Here is a 5825-nt window from a genome sequence, read left to right as displayed (position 1 = left end):
AACAATGAGCTGGTTCTGTACGTGGCTGGCAGCATGTGTGTGTGTGTGTGTGTGTGTGTGTGTGTGTGTCTAGCTAAGTAAAAGAGATCCAGTAAACCTGTGTTGGCTTTAGACATCAGCAGGCCCCAAATTAGCAACCAAAATAACGCTTGTCGTTCCACCGATGCATGCAACTTTTCTTTCTCTAAGTTCATGATTTTATTTAACTTTATTTTTGTGCGTGGCCTCTAAGCCAGGGGTGTCAAACTTGATTTCCTTGAGGTCTGCATCAGGATTTGTATTTGACCTTGGGAGGGCCAGTGTGTGTGTGGGTGGCCAGGGGGTGTGGCCAGCTTGATGTCACTTGTGGAGGCAAGTGGTCGTCAAGGGTAGCTCTGTGTAGAGCAAGTTGCAATGCAAGAACACAAGTGAATGGTTAAATGAGGAGACCCAAACAACTCATTGGTAGTCTCACACAACAATCAACAAGGACATGTGTTCAATTTTGCAGCTACTACGATTGTTGGCCCAGCAGGGACAAAAATTGACAGAGAAATGATTGAAGCCTGGAAAATGGACTCCTTGTCAGTCAACAAAATGCTGATTTACCACCAGCTTATCAGATAACTTAGAAGCCAAAGGTGCAGCTACACAAGGAAACAACCAGAGGTGGTATTCAGCAGGTTCTGACCAGTTCTGGAGAACCAGTAGCGGAAATTTTGAGTTGTTCAGAGAACCGGCAAATCCCACCTCTGACTGGCCCACCAACCCCATCTATTCTCTGCCTCCCATTGAGTCCCAGCTGATCCGCTGGGTCTTCTTTGGTTGCCCTGCACAGGAGAATGGAGCTGTAAAGCAGGTTAGTGGGGTGGGGAGGGAATGGGGATTTTGCAGGATCCTTCCCCTGCCATGCCCACCAAGCCATGGCCACAGAACCAGTAATAAAATGTTTTGAATCCCACCACTGGAAACAACAATCAATGACTTAATAGCCAGCCATTAACATCCTGATTAACAACTAATTAACAACACAACCAGGCACCATATAAATACAATGCATAGAACAGCCCAGTGCACATATTCTGGAGAGAGAAAGAAGTTTCCTGATGATGGACTCTAGCATGAGCCCAAAAGCTTGGAAGAATAAACCTTTGGTCCCAGTTACCAACTCAGATTGGATCCTGCAACAAATACAATTGCCTTCGTTCACAAGTTACAGTTGTCCAGCTTCAAGATCAACTAGTCTTATGTTACAGTCATTTCTTTAGTAATTGTTCAAAGTTATGATGGGGCTGAATAAAAGAGACTTATGACTGGTTCTCACAGTTAGGACCGTTGCAGAATCTCCACAATCACATGATCAAAATTTGGGCGCTTGGCAACTGGTGCGTATTTATGATGGCTGCAACATCCCAGGATTACGTTATTGCAATCTGCAACTTCCCAGCTTGCTTCTGAAAAGCTAAGTCACCGTGAGAAGCCAGAATCCCTTAGCAACCACATGATTCGCTTAATAGCCATGGCAAAAATGGCCGTCAAATTGGGCATGACTTATTTAACTAACCCAGTGCTCCTGGTCCCAATTTTAGTCATAAGTCAAGGATAACTCTGCCCAATGCTTCCTGATACAGAAAAGCCATAACAGGCACACAAAATATGATTGTCATTGTCAGGTTTCCAAATGATAAAATCCATTTAGGAAGAAAAGAGCAAAGTCCATCTTCCAAAGCAATTTCTTTTTTTTTAGGAAAGCATCGAATTGGCAAAGTCTGTTGTAATTCCAGATCTGACACAACCTGAAATTACACCACATAATATTGGAAATTAGAAACAGCCCCCAAAAGTCACATTCCCCAATAGAAGTAAATCACCATTGCCTGATGTCATCAATCTCCACCTCCAGGTCTCAGCAGAGTCAATTTCTGTTCCCACGGGAAGGAAAAAAACACTTAGCCCCGTGATGGCAAACCTATGGCAAGCGTGCCACAGATGCCATGCAGAGCCATTTCTCTGGGCACGCAAGCCCCAGCCAAACGTACCTGCACTGCGCATACGCGCGCCCAGGGGTGGGATTCAAAATTTTTAACAAACGGTTCTGTGGGTGTGGCTTAGGTGGTGGGCGTGGCTTGGTGGTCATGTGACTGGGTGGACATGGCTTGGTGGTCATGTTATTGGCTGGGCGTGGCCAACTCAATATCACTCACATCGAGGCACGCATCTCCTCGCCTGGCCTCTCATGACTGTGGGGTGCTGCAACAGTCGTAAGTGTGAAAAATGGTCATAAGTCACTTTTTTCAGTGCCATTGTAACTTTGAATGGTCACTCCACACAAGCAAAGTACCAGCAAAGGAGGGGGAAAAAACTCCAGAGAAGTTCCTGAGACAGGAAGTCTAGTCCTGCCAAGAATGTAAAAAGGGTTAACGGAGAGGCAGTTTCTGTAAGCAACACCAGAATGTTTCCTTCCTGCCTTCCTTACAGGATTAGGCCAGTAATTTCTTCGAACAACCGGTTCTCCGAACTGCTTAGAATGGTAACAACCGGCTCTAGCAAATAGGTACGAACTGGTAGAATCCCACCCCTGCGCGTGTCTCCCAGCTGATTTTTGGCCCGTTTGAGGCCATTTTTATCGAAACGGGCCCGTTTTCAGCCTCCCGAGGCTCCCGAGGCTTCCCCCGAACCTCCAGGAGGGCGAAAAAGCCCTCAAATGGGCTCCAGAGGCCTTCCGGCGGAAGTGCCTGTTTTTCGGCCTCCCGAGGCTGCAGAGGTTTCCCTCAAGCCTCTGGGAGGACGAAAATGGCCTCAAACAGGATGAAAATCAGCTGGGAGGTGCATGCATGCGCAATGCAGGTAAGAGGGCGGGGCGGGAGTATTGCACGTGCATGCTCAGGGGTGCATTGCATTGTGCGTGCCAGCACACATGCGCTTTTGGCACACCACAACAAAAAGGTTCGCCCTCACTGACCCAGCCTAAACAATCCTCTCTATCTCCTCCCACCTCAGGAATGTGGCAAGCCCAAAACCCTCCCCGCTCCCTAACCAGCAAAGAGAAAGGAAGAAAAAGAATATAAGATATGGCTAAATAAAATGGCCATGCACATGTCAATTTCGGGCTTGACAGTCATCCTGGCCCTTTTCTGAAGATGAAGGTGTTTCTGTCAGATCCGTGTATCTTTTCCTTTCTTCAATGAAAGAAGAAAAGGGGAGGGGGGAGACCGATAAAGAAATCCTTCTTGAATATATACCTGAATATATTTAATCTTATATCGAATTTGTATAACCTACACATGATACAATGGAGAGATGAAACCCAGATGGCCGGAACCCATCACCTCTGAGAGAGACAGCCAGGAGATGAAGAGACCATAAAAATTCCACAGTGAGATGTATCCTGGGAATCTCTGGAAAAGATCGTTCTAAAAAAGGGGGTGGGGGGAATTAACATGTTGGCTCTTCATTTTACTAAATACACATCAAGATAAGGGGAGGGGTTTTAAACTCCCTTATCTATCTCTGCATGCCTGAGAGACCTTAGACGCTGCTTTTAACCCCTACGTGAGTTGTCTCATCTCAGTAAAGGATTCCTTTTTGATACGTTTTCAGAAGTTCATTCTGGTTGATTGAATGGGAAAAGTTCTGTAGCCTGACAGTTTCTTTCTATTGATTCTACATTAAAACTATTCAGAGTTCTTATCGCCGTCCTGCCACAATGAGAATCTGAATGTTTACAGGGGTTCCACACAGCTCTAAATATTGTAAAGCTCTTTCCCATAAAACAAATCCAGAAATACTTATCCCTACCAGCAAAATCCTGTTTCATTCTCCCTTAGTCTCAAAAGCTCATTTAGCTGAAACCCAATTTCTTCCAGCAACTGTTCTTTTAATTAACTGTTTACTCTTTACCCTTCTTTTCAACAGCAACATTTAGCCAATTAATTAGATTATTTCTATTCGCATTAGGGTGGCATCACGGCTTTGGGTTTTCCTTCGTTAAACTGTTTCTGTTTCCCGATGGTGGCTCTTTTCTGTTTCTAACTGAGCAGAGGATAGCATGTCCTGGCCTTCCAGATGTTGCTGAAATATAATTCCCAAGATCCCTCACCATTGCTCATCCTGCCGAAAAGAGCTGAAAGTTTAAAAAAAATCCAGCAACATCTGAAAGCCAGAGACGCCTGTAGTGGAGCATTTGTTAATTCAATGTTTACACTGTTATTGAAATGACTGCATTGTGCCATGAGCCTCCAAGACATCCACTTAAACACGTAGAGATTCCCTGCCAAAAAAAAAAGGGGAATGGTTAAAAGCGGAAGAATTCCACTAGAGCAAAACACATGCATGCTTTAGCAATGTGCTGTTGGAAGTTAAAACCTACCCCTCTCCTAGAAAAATGAAATATTTTGGGATATACTAAAAAGGCAGAATATTTCCCCTAAAAAGAAAAGTAGAAACTCAGAGAGGCAGAAACTCACCCCCCCACACACACACACACACCTTTGCTAATGGACCATTACTCTGGCCTAGGCCAGTCTATTTTACATAACAAAGATCTACTCCAGGTAGAGCTATAATAGGAATTGCCCAAAGCCCTTTCATTACATCATCATCCAGCAAGGTTCAACCAAGCCTGGGACTCAGGGCAGCCTACAGAGTTGCCCCTGCATGGTCCCATGGGAGTCTGACAACCGATCAGAGTACAAGCTCAAATTCAAATCCCAACAGAGGATATAAAACAATTGCACTCTCAGCATCTTAGCCCTTCTTTCTTCCCCCAAGGCATGTGATCCTGTCGACCATTCAACCATCTTTCCAAGCAGTCACCATGTTTCCAGTGTCTTTCTTCCCCACTTGGAACTGAACCCAGAAGGATATTTCTTCCAACAATGCAAAAGTGATACAGAGTTTGAAAACTCGGATTTGGTGGAAGGGAATTTATGCCCATTTTAAAAGTCATTTTTTTCTAGATGTTTCGGCTAACCAGTGCTTCTGGCTGCAACACTTTTTAAAAGGTGAAGTTTTCAGGAGCAAATGCACTTTTAAAAAGGTGAATTTTACAGCAGCAAATGTGCTTTTTAAAAGGGGAAGTTTTCAGCTGCAAATGCACTTTTAAAAAGGTGAAGTTTTCAGCTGCAAATGCACTTTTAAAAAGGTGAATTTTACAGTTGCAAATGCACTTTTAAAAAGGTGAAGTTTTCAACAGCAAATAAATATGTAGCACCAATGCATTAGAGTTGAAGATATTGTCTTATCTGCCCCTTTCCATACTGAGTGAAGAAACTGAGGTCAAGAAGGACAAAACAACAAGAGGCAAATGTTTCTCGCCGAGGCTTCTTCTTAAGCAAAGCTCTGAAAGAAGGGCATTGTATACAAATGCAATGTCAATGGACAAATATCACCAGTTCTTCCTTGTGGTTTGCTTTGGAAAAGAAAAACAACAGCAGCAGCAGCAGCATAATCTCCTCCAATGTGTGGGCTTTTATTAAATTGTTTCAGAAGGAAAGGCCTCTCTTTTCAAAGAGAAAGATTCTTCTGCGTTTGAATTTTAAAGCATACCCACAAAATTCCTGCTAGGACTAGATGACCTACAAGATCCCTTACAACTCTGTTAATCTGCAATAAAAATATACTTGGGTCACTGCAGCACTTCTAAATGCTACCGGTCCCTGGTGTATTGCAGAGATGATTAAAAAACACACACACACACACACAAATGGTACAGTAAACTGATTTAGCAAACAGGCAAATGGTGTAAAGAAGGGAGTGGTGTGGTGGCTTAGAGGTGAAGCCCTCACAATCAGGAGCCTGTGAGTTTGATCCAAGGTAGAGGCAGATATTTCTCTCTCTGGGCACAA

The sequence above is a fragment of the Notechis scutatus genome, chromosome 10 (genome assembly GCF_049901735.1).
Source record: "Notechis scutatus isolate UNSWTSFEM ecotype Mainland chromosome 10, rNotScu1.2, whole genome shotgun sequence".
NCBI classification, from domain to species: Eukaryota; Metazoa; Chordata; class Lepidosauria; order Squamata; family Elapidae; genus Notechis; species Notechis scutatus.
Note: the sequence above shows the minus strand (reverse complement) of the source record.